The sequence below is a fragment of the Pinus tabuliformis genome, chromosome 3_1 (assembly GCF_031772625.1).
Source record: "Pinus tabuliformis cultivar Carrire ecotype Pingquan chromosome 3_1, CPIR1, whole genome shotgun sequence".
In the NCBI taxonomy this organism is placed as follows: domain Eukaryota; kingdom Viridiplantae; phylum Streptophyta; class Pinopsida; order Pinales; family Pinaceae; genus Pinus; species Pinus tabuliformis.
The window spans coordinates 677,202,518-677,214,264 of NC_142301.1; the positions used below are offsets into that span (position 1 = coordinate 677,202,518).

The window sequence follows — 11,747 nt, forward strand, 5'->3', positions numbered from 1 at the left end:
AGTGTTATTAATTGTAATGGGTGCATGATCAGTGGAGCCCAACACCCAAAAAGTCTGGTCAAAGTGTTGTAAGGATAATTTGAAGAGTTACTGCAATTGTTTGTTGCAACAAAGGAAGCGGAGGAGCAAAGGAGTGCTCAGAAAGAAGGTTCAAGTGAAGTGAACCATTGACCAAGTTGGAAAAGTGATTAACTTGTAGTTTACAGTGAACAAGGTGAAGTTCACGATAGAAGATGCAGATTCCAAAGAAAGGACATGATGATGCCATAACAATTGGCATTCGTGATGACGAGAAAGAGAATGTTGAATTAAAGGTACGACTTGACGTGTTGCTAGAGCTATTACAAATATAGAGACACATATGGGTAATAAAGAGAACAATGAAATGGCTAATTAAACAATTGATGGAAAAAAGACAGAAGTGTAAACTGAAAGTTTAAAAGCAGAGAAACTCCAGACATACATATATATATTTGTGAACTAAAGCAAGGATCATTGCTTGGTGACAACGATGATGAAATGAATGTGGGTTAAATTCCCACAGACGACGCTACAGATTGTTCAGAAGACCAACATGAAGACTTGAAGACAGATTCATCTGCCAAACCTTGTGTTTTTAAATCTAACCATTGGTGTGTGGGTGTAGAATATGTTGCTGAACAACCAATTGATACAGAAATGAAGCAAGTTGCTAATGAATTGGAAAATGATAGGCCAAATGTCAACATGAGAGATATTGCAGCAAAACTAAAATTCCTAGAAGAATGGTTGGACAATCCAAAGCTAGAGTGTGACACAAAGGAAATTAAGATGGAATACAACAGGACTTCAAATCGACAAATTTTCCGCAACGAAAGCGTAGAGATCGGCAACAAAGTTCAACAAACAAACAATAATGTACACCAACCAGAAAACAAGTTAGATATTGAAATTGAAGAAATGAAGAAACTAATGTTGAATGAATCTCAGAAGATGTCCATTGAACAAAGAAAAAGCAAGGATAATAACAAGATCTATCTGACTGCACAAATGTACATCTCAAAAAGGGAGGACAACTACAACATACAGTTTGGAAGTCTGGAAGACAAAAGAAGAAAAACACAGAACATCAACAATATGACAAAGTAATTGATCAGCGACAGACCAAAGTTTGGGATCTAGCCGAAGTTTTATCATCTATTGAAGATTAATGGTCGGGAGATCATGATTCTCTTTTACCTGGGGAGTTTGATGTAGGAGCATCTAACCTAGGTTAAGTGTTTACTTAGGGAGTTAGTTTAGAAAGCTATGATTTAATTAATTATTGTATTTTTCTGTAGTTTTTAAGAGGGAATGAAGATTATTGTAATTAGGAGAAGATTCAAGAGTATTGTGGAAGGTTTGAGAAGATTATGGATTAGTTAGCTCTTATCTAGGGATAAGGGATTAGATGAGAGATTTTATGGATTATGAGAGATATTTTGGGAGTTTGTTAAGGGATCTAGAACATACTTGGGTTCTAATCCATTTGTATAAATTTAGGAGAGCCTAAGAGGCATGTATGATGTAGAAGTGTGTTAGTGAGTGTGAGGAATGAGAGGCCATGAATAGGCCATGATTTCCCCTGTAAATATTTTCTTGATTAATTAATCATTTTGTTGAGGATTTTTACGTGCATATGCTTGGTGTGAGTTTCAGTTTAATTTTACTATTTTTGTGAAGGCTTATGGTTAGAGCGCTGCATCACATACAATTCTTGTATGATGATCTTCTCTTACCCCAAAGTCTAATGTTGCAACCTCATTATGATGATCTGCATCTCCTATTCTATCTCAACCAACACATTAGCATCATAACATACCAATATCACCTTGATGACCTAAATTGCATACCATGACTTCACAAGGCATGTTTGACCTACTATCTAGGCATAACCATAACCAAGACCATACATGCATAACAACTGCATATAAACATATAACACATTGGTACCAAATCATTTACACATCATTCTAGCTAGAGTCCAGTCATTAATGCATTACCATATCAACTACACAAACCATGACCCCATGGATGAAAACAACCACCCCATCACACCACTATACACATTGCCCCATGCAACCATCAACATGCATAAGCAATGCCTAATCAACTACACCTACGCATAAACACATGTAGTCGAACACAAGCGATTATTCTTGTAACCAACCGACAAGACTGATACATGTAATCAAACCTACAAGAATGTAGCCTAACATACAAGGATGTAAGTAGGCAACATATAATCAACATGTAAGTGACATATAACCATATGCAACCAGTCACATACTCATGACAAATACATTTCACGACATCAATATCAAATTCCCCATGATAACCATACTACAACCATAATCAATCATGAAGCAAATGCAACAAGTACATGAAATGCAAATATAAGAGAAACACATGCAACTGACATGCATGCATGACCAACACACACCGCCCATCTAGTTTGAGAGGTGAACCATGCTTTGATACCACCCTGTAACACCCTCCTCTCACATCTACCCAAGTAACCATGCCAACCGGGGTAAACATGAGACGAGAAGCTACTGTGATCAAATTCGACCTCCTATGTGATCTTGAGGAAGTGGAATCGACAGAAGCATCATGCACAATCATCCAACACCAGCTTCAAAATTCTCAGGAGACATGTCAGCCACTCAAACAACATGTCCCTAGGTCCCAATGTTACTCTGGATCTCTTAGGCCGTAGTCCCTCTCATGCTATGGGCAAGGGAGTGACCAATAATCCAAAGTCGCTCTCACAGGCTTGCCTGCCAGCGACCAAAGACCAAAATTTCAAGTTTTGTGCCAGTGACCCCAGGATTCAAGTCACTTTTTCAAGCCCAGAGCCTAGGTCACTGCCCAAAATGGAGTGATAGTTTAGAATCAGTAAAAATACAGGGAAACAATGATTCAAAAGAAATAAGCTTAACAAGACCATAACCTGACCCCTACTAGTCGTGGTAGGCATTTTGTCAAACATATCATCAACACGTAACTTACAAGTGTAAACAACCGAATTAAATGTAGAGATCTCATACTTCCTCATGTCATTTGATGCATTATCACGTATTAGGTCATAGACACATTATCCATTCATATACAAGTAAAAACATGTTGAGAGCCACACATAGCTGCTATCATAAAACATACATATAACTAACATAATAGGAACAAAGATATCATAAACATATCAACCATAAAATCCACATATACATTGGTACATTTACACATGAAATTCAAGGGAATGGATTTCTCATTAATGAATGCAATAAGCCAACCAAAGGTGGGATTACCACGTTCCACCCGGCCATAGATTGGTTGAGCCAAGTCTTTCTTCAGCCAATCACCCCCGTGCCTTATTCCAAGCATGAATGTGGGACTCATAGAACACACCAAAAACACCAATCAACATGGATCCCATTGGAGTTCTTCGCCTACACCGTGAGGAATTTGAGTGCCTCCCAATTTCTCAGGCTTTATCGTAATCCACAATCCGATCCAAGGATCACTAGGCCCTACACCGAGACATACTCTCCAGGCTTTACCGCACATCCCATCTCGGGACCATTAGGCCCAATAGAGAGAAAATCCACCTCTTGGCTTTATCGTATATCCAGCCATTCACAGACAAGGATTCCTAAGCCCATCGAGGCACACAATCTGGCTTTACCACAACCCATAATCTGATCTAGGGGTTACTAGGCCAGTGGCTTCGTGATCCATAGTCCGGTTCAGGGACCACTAGACCATGTGTTTGTCAATTCGGAAATCCACCCCACTCAGCGTCGATCCAATCCGGCGATCACACATAAACCGAATGAGAGAACCCATCTCATCAAAGCTATCAAGAAATGGCAAGGCTAGGTTGAAGAACACTGTCACACCTGGAAAAACCCATGCCATGATAGAAAATAACCACATGTAATCCCACACATACCAAATCCGACAAGGAAATTACACATGCAAGTTGATACTTGCAATGAAGTTGTAGCTACTTGATCCTGCCTTCCCCTACTTGATCTTAGCTTCCCCTTGCCTACTTTTCCTTTCTTTCTCCAATGCCAAAGTGCTCCAAGAAACTCTAAGCATCCAAGAGAGAGAGAAAGAGAGAGAGAGAATAATGAGAGAGCTCCAAACCTCAACTAACCAAGCCTTGCCCACTGATCCTCAGAAGCTTTTTTTAACAATGAGGCCTTTATTTTCTTCAATTTCCATTATTTTCCTTCACTTTCCTCCTCACATGCAACCTGTGACATTTCATCTTCCTTTGCTCCCAATTTCCATTATTTTCATAAATAATGTGCCAAAGATGCCATTTTTCCCTTCTAAATCCTTAGCCATTGCCTTTGCCAATTTCCTTAGCCATAAAAAACCAAATGAACAACCCCTAGGATGTCTTGCCCAACGTTCAACTTAGAATACGTGTCCCATCAATCGTGGTGTTATATATTTTTACATGGAATTTTCACGAGGGCTATTACACTGCCATTGCACACTTGGCCATAACATCGCAATGTTCCAACACACAATTTCTACTTCCTTTGTCTGTGCGTGCACAACCAAAATTGCTCCAAAACTTGCATCCAGCAAGGAGTATACTCCTTTCCCATGATAAACATTACCAATGGAATCCTAATCTAACAACAATGTGTGAATCTTAATCCTTGTCTCCAAGGTTTTGATCTCAACCATGTTTCATCCAAGTTATAGATGAGCACTTCTGTTATAAATTTCAAAATTTTATTTTATGGGTAACAATGCAACCCATGCTCTACACTATAAGCATGGGTGATATATGCCTTATGATTCATAAGAGTCTTAATCAGAATTGGCTTACAAAAGCAAACATGTTATTAATGAGATTTGAATCTAGGTTAGAAGGATAACAATGCTTCTTCTCAATGGCCATAACTAGACCTATTATTATTATTATTATTATTATTATTTTAACCATATTGAATTGATATCTCATCTCATTGGAGTAATCTAGGCAAGGCCCAAAATCATAAGTAGACCTAATTACAAATACTAAAGCTTTAGCAATTGAGATTTTATAATTTATTACCAATCACAACGAGCCTTTTACCCCCCTGCTACAATTTAAGTAAAGGGTGTGAGAGGGTAGTACGGTTCCCTATGATAGTGGTGGTCATAAAAGGTTTGGTGAAGAAGGTTATGATTTCTTAAAATAAATGATTATCATATTAACATCCACTTGAACACATTTAATTTTTCAAACATATGTTAAGTCTCTTTAATGATAAAAATAAACCAATTTTTAAAACTTAAACATTTTTTTATACACATAAAAACTCTTTTTTTTTGCAACGACGCTGAACCTAAGCTAGGCCAACCTGTTTATTGGATGAAAGAATGATCTACCCACTAATGGGATGCTACCACTAGAATTATGCGAAACTTGGTAAGTTTGGATGCTCCTTAAAATAGCTTAATTCCCACAAAAATAACTTTCATCCTCAACCTCTCCCCGTAAAATGTAAACTTGACACTAGTGAAAACTAAACCACATTCAAACCAACTAATCTACACATACAAAAATATAAACCTATATTATTTTCCCGACCCATAAAATCTCAACCGCTCAATCACAACTCAACAAAGATGGCAGCAGCAAATTAGTTCATATTAAGCTCTTAACTACTTAATCACAACTCAACGAACATAGCGGCAAATCAGTTCAAATCAAGCGAAACAATCCACTAATGAAAAAACAGAGCACGTTACTAAATTTTAGGGTTTTGGAGTGCAAGCGTCGCCTACCCTAACCCTAGGAAGAGGATTACGGTTTTCATTTTCTAGGGTTTCGGAGGAGGGTTTAGCGCAAGACACTATATATATTTTTACAAGATGGGCATATCTCGTAGATATGACCAACACCGTGTTTGGATAGCTGAATCACTGGTCGGCCCTGCGATAATTTTTTGCGTTTTTTGTTTCCAAGTTTTATGGTGGACCAATGTGATCGTTTCTGGTAAACATTGCTTGGACCTGTGATCGTTTCTGCATATGTTGTTGCTGTGATTTCCTATATTTTGCTGATTATCTCCCAATGACGAAAGTAAACCCTTAGATAGGAAGTGCCGTATGACACTTAAGTGCAGTTAATCCAGTCCAGGCCCTGAAGCTCCACCCATGGATTTCATCGGGTCCCATGGGCGCTCTCGGGTGCTAAGGCTGGATCTGCCGGATGATTTGACAGGGGTCACTGAGGGTATCTATGGTTTGTTGGCATACAAAATTAACTGGGTAGTTGGGGTAATGAAGTAATGTACATGAAAGGCTAATATTATGTGTTGTGGCCCATGATGAATTAACTTTTAGTTGGAATTACCGGCTGAATATAAGTTGATGACATTCGTATTCTGAGGCCTTGTTATTGTTTTATTCGTTATTTGTAGATAATCATAATGTTTTTTGTTGCACATGTAGATGTTTTGGTGTTAGATCTGGGTGGGTTGGATGGGGTTTCAGGGTTTTTTGTGTGTTAAATCTCGTTATCTTTCAGCCAGTGAAAGTCATTGATTACTCTAAAAGAGTGAATGTGATGCACTTCTACCTGTCTTTATGAGCTTCTCTAATATTGTTTTATGGTGATTATTCTTCCAATTAAACCTCACCATTTCATTCCAATCCTATCAGCTGGTACTACACAAATGTGCTCACGTTGCTATTGGTACCTTCATTTTCCTGAAGGTCTACCTTACGTGGTTTTACCTATGTTCGTGAGTATTCTTGCTCCTGGAAGTACTTGGGATCAGTTCTCCAGAAGTCTTTAAAGGATTAATATTCTTAGATGCTACTGCTTTCTATCGTTTTAGCTTTCTTATTTGGTTCTGCGTGCTTTGGTTGCTCTATGGGGTTTTGAATTTAGAGCCAAGGTATTTCAGTTAAGTTTTAAAAAAAATTAATGGTTTTTGAGTTTAAATTTGTCGCTTCATTTATAAATTTTGTCAGATTTTCTGGAGGAAAGAATAATGAAGATTGGTGAGTACAGGGATATAAGACAACGCACTGAAACTTTTGTTTGTACAGGGATGTAAGACAACGCACTGAAACTTTTGTTTGAACGAATGTCGCTTTGACCACATCCTATTGAGCCCTAGTGCACTTCGAATTGTACCTTGAATGCTTTGAACCTGGTTTGCACCAGGCTTAGAACACTCACAATGATGTTAAAACAAAACAGTTACTAGGGCTAAGGCAGAGATATTAGACAACGCATGTAACTTTTGTTTGAACAAATGTCGCTTTGACAACATCCTATTGAGCCTGGCTTGCATTAGCCCTAGTGCACTTCGAGTTGTACCATGAATGCTCTGAGCCTGGATTGCACCAGGCTTAGAACACTCACAGTGCTGTTAAAATAAAATCCTTAGTAGGGCTAAGGCAGGGGACATAATAGCACTAGTCTACTAGATTTTGGTAAAATTTGTAGGGGGGTTTTGTAAATCCAGTGTCAAACTAAAAGCTTTGGGGAGATTTTGGGTGCCTGAAGTCTTTTGAATAGTAAAACATGAATCAAACACTGTCACCATTTTGACAGTCATGCCTGAATATGCTGAATCTATTTTCACTATAAAAACCATTTTTGACTGACTGTTTGGACAATTCTACACTGCTACTATGAGATTTTGAGGTTTTTTTTGCTGGATATTTAGGCAATTCCTGGACAATTCATTAACCTCATTATCCTTCTTCCTGAACAATTCCTGTGTTGAACACTGCTATCATAAGATTTTAGGTGTTTTTTTTGCCTGGATTTTGGCCATTTTTGAATATTTAGACAATTCTTGGACAATTCCTCATCTTCAGTATCCTTCTTTCTGGATAATTCCTACACCTCAATATCCCACACTGATACTATAAGATTCTAAGAGTATTTTTGCTTGGATTCTGGCCACTTTTGAATATTTATCCAATTCCTGGACAATTCCTCAACCTCAATATCTTTCTTCTTTCTGGACAATTCCTCAACCTCAATATCTTCTTCCTGGACAATTCCTACACCTCAGGATCCTTCTTCTTTCACAATTCCTGCACCTCATCCACCTCACAATTCCTACACCTCATCCACCTCAGTATCACATAATATGGTTTACCCCACCTCAGTAAAATGGAATAGAAATTGGGCCTATTCTAGGGAGATCTTTTTTAAGCTTGGTTAACTTATAAAAACTGATTGGCACAAATTATTTTGCAACTACCTTGGAAACATCAGCCTCTTTTATTTAGTAGGCAGGGAGGTTATTTTAGTGAGATTCTTTTTAAGCTTGGTTAACTAATAAAAACTGAATGGCATAAATTATTTTGCAACTACCTTGGAAACATCAGCCTCTTTTATTTAGTAGGCAGGGAGAGAGTACTTATTATAAAGCTTCGTCAGGCTCTTTTATTTGGAGAGAGGATTGTAGCATAGTCAAACTATCATAGTTAAAACTATGGTTTTTTTTATCATAGTTAAACTATCTATAAAAACTGAATCCTGAAATAATCAGGAAGTAGGGCAATTATAGTGGGGTCGGTACTTAGTTTTTGAGGGAACTCTGTAAAAATAAAACAGAAGGGGGCGGGTAACTATTGTAGTGAAAACGTAACTTGGTTTTTAGCGTTAGTTAAAACTAAAGCAATCTGAAATGGCACAAGCTATTTTGCAATTAGCATTTTATTTATTTTATTTAAGTAGGGATATTATTTTATTTATTTGGTTTAAGTAGGGATATTATTTTATTTATTTTGTTTAAGTAGGGATATTATTTTATTAATGTAGGGAGAGGGTGCTTATCGATTCGTTTTGTAGTTTTTTTTTTTTTAAATTTTTGGGGAAGACTTGTTATATTTCAGTTGTCAAATCAGCAGTGAGGATAATTATCTTTGGCTGTTTTAATTTGAATGCAGGTTGACTCATCACAGTTAATTAAGGAAAATCATGTTGATGACTTATCACCTTTAATCAAGGAAAACCATGCCACCTGGAATAACTTGTTGGTGGTTTGTAAGGGGACAGTCTTTCACTCTTGCCAAATGCTTTTTGGTTTTGGCCTGTTAATCTGTATCCTTGTCTTTGAGGAAGATGAGCTCTTAGCTAAGAGACAGGTTTAGGGTATACCCCAGGCTGGTTTTGGCCTGTTAACCTGTGTCCTTGTCTTTAAGGAAGATAAGCTCTTAGCCAAGAGACAGGTTTAGGGTATACCCCAGGCCTGTTTTTGTCAGTGTCTTATCATTTCATAAGGCTTATTATTTTATGTTAACAGCTTCACCCTGAGAGCATTGAGAAGAATTTAGGCAGATTCTTTTTTTGAGATCATTAGAAGAATTGCCTATTATTCTATGTCAATAGATTCACTTGAGAAGAATTAACCTTGTGACTAATAACAAGAAAAATTGACCCCGTATCTTTTCAATAACAAAAATGCTCAAAACATTCAGAAAAATTGAGCCCATAACCTTCCCATAGTGAGCTTTCCCCTTTTATATAGGCAAGGAGAGATGACTTATTTGAAAGCTTTATGTTTGAGCCTTCCAAAAGGTTGAGCGTGTAAATTTCTCTTGCAACTATCATGGAACCATCATGATCAGCCTCCCTTCTTCAAGTTTTTTGTTTGTGCCTGCAAAAGGGTTGAGCTTTTAAACGGCTTTTGCAACTAGCATGGAACCCATCGGCCTTCTTTTATATCTAGGCAGGAAGGACTTATTTTTAAGCTTTTTGAGTTGTGTCCCAGCCAACTGTTTTTAGCTCACCTAAACGTTGAGGCCAGTTGGTAGAGGAACATCGAGAAAACAAAGGTGGATCCCATTTGTTCCTCAGATTCACGTAGCTGCTTCATGTATTATCTGTTTTCCGTCCAGGTAAGAAAAGCACTTAACTGGGTTTCTGGGTATGAAACAGTGTCCTAGGTCAATCTCTAACTATGTTTTCCACCCAGCCTGCGAGGTAAGAATAAGCACTTAACTGGCTATGAAACAGTGTCATGGGTCAATTTAACTATTTTATGTATTTTTATTTAATGTGTTTTCTATTTTTTTTGTAAGTTGATATCAACATTGGTTTAATTGTTTTTTGTAGGTTGATATCAACATTGGTTTAATTGTTGGATGCTGGTATGAAACCGAGAGAATTTTTAGTGTTTTTTAAAATCTTTTTATCCCAGAACAGTTGATTTCTATTTTCAATTTATCTTTTAAATTTAAATTTGTGATTTGAAAATATGAAATCTCACACAAACTAGTTAATTTATATATCTAAATTTATTTTATTTAATAAAAACCAATTATATTTAACAAAGTTCTCACATTTGTAATGGGTAAAAATGAAATCTCACAAACTAATTAATTTGTATATCTAAATCAATTTTATTTAATAAATATCTCACTAACTTATTGATTTACATATCTAAATTATTTTTTGAATAAAAATGTCACACAAACTAATTGATCTTTATCTCTAAATTTATTTTATTTTTTAAAGTATATAAATTAATATGTAGGGTCTCACCCCAACTAGTTGTAACCATACAACATATAAAAAAACAAAATCCCTAATTGAGAGGTCCATAGTTTTTGGCTTAACATATTAGAAAACTAGAAGAATAAGAAAGACACCATTGATCATAATTAGTTGGTAGAGGTAATTGAAGCAGGATTATTTGCCTCTATACTTAGAGGAAGATGGTGATACTTGCAATTGGCATGATGTTCAAAGTAAGCAAGCCAAACTTCCAACTTTTCAACTTTTTTGTCGGTAGATTTTGCTTGTGCTAGACAACTATAACATTTTCATGAACATGGCACTAGAAGTATTAGAGTTGTTCAAGTTTGACCATGATGACCTCATGCTCCTCCCTTCAGAGTCTATTGAGAGCTTTTAATTGAGTAATGGTAGATATAATAAGCTCTTGAATTGTTGTGGAAGTCCTAGAATGCTTGGAAGGAGCACGACTTTGAATGATGCATTGACCTCGAGAGGCCATATCATGATCATGCCCTTGTCCTTTGCCACCTTTGCCCATGAGTTGAGTTGGGCGTGCCCATTTGCGATGGGTACTTGTACTTGGTTATGTGCGATAAGTTGTGCGGAGGCAAACTCGATTATGTGCGATAGTGGATAGACTTCTCGGTTTTATGTGATGAGTCTAGTTGGGCGGGCCCATGTGTGCGACGGGTGCTTGAGCTCGGTTATGTGCGACGAGTTGTGAGAGGCATTCTTGGTTATGTGCGACGAGTTGTGCAGAAGTGTTTTTGGTTTTGTGTGATGGATGGGTGCACCAATGTCCAATGGGAAACATGTGATGGGAAACTTGTAGACCATGTGATGGTGTGGAGGCCAACTTAACTCAAGTGAACTCGATGGATTGAATGAAGGCGCTGAGTTGGCATGTAGAAATGGGCAGGGCGACCCTTACTTCGGTGGACAGTCTTGTCACTTGAGTGTGTAGACATGGGAATAATATATACGTCATGATGGAGAACATTCAAGGCATGAATAATCAATCAACAACGAAACATCAAGGGCAAAACTTGGTTTGAAGTTTCGTGGAGTTTGGGAGACATAAGGAGCAAATTGAAGGTTGGGCGAAGTTGCATGTTGAATGGGTGCAAAAATTTGTGGGTTGAGTTGAATGTCTTGGGCGAGGCTGAACTACTTAGGTGGGTTTGAATGACCTGGGTGGGTTTCAACAATTGCGAATAGCGATGAACGA

General features: G+C 37.5%; 2 non-coding genes across 2 annotated transcripts; both read left to right on the top strand.

Annotated features, from left to right (window-relative positions):
* Positions 1–6,095: 6,095 nt before the first annotated feature.
* LOC149188921 (small nucleolar RNA U49) lies at positions 6,096–6,159 on the top strand. Its single transcript, XR_016256652.1, has one exon. It is a non-coding gene; the product is annotated as a small nucleolar RNA U49 (small nucleolar RNA).
* A 188-nt stretch (positions 6,160–6,347) lies between these two features.
* Positions 6,348–6,425, top strand: LOC149188922 (small nucleolar RNA snoR77Y). Its single transcript, XR_016256602.1, has one exon. It is a non-coding gene; the product is annotated as a small nucleolar RNA snoR77Y (small nucleolar RNA).
* The last annotated feature ends 5,322 nt before the right edge of the window (positions 6,426–11,747 follow it).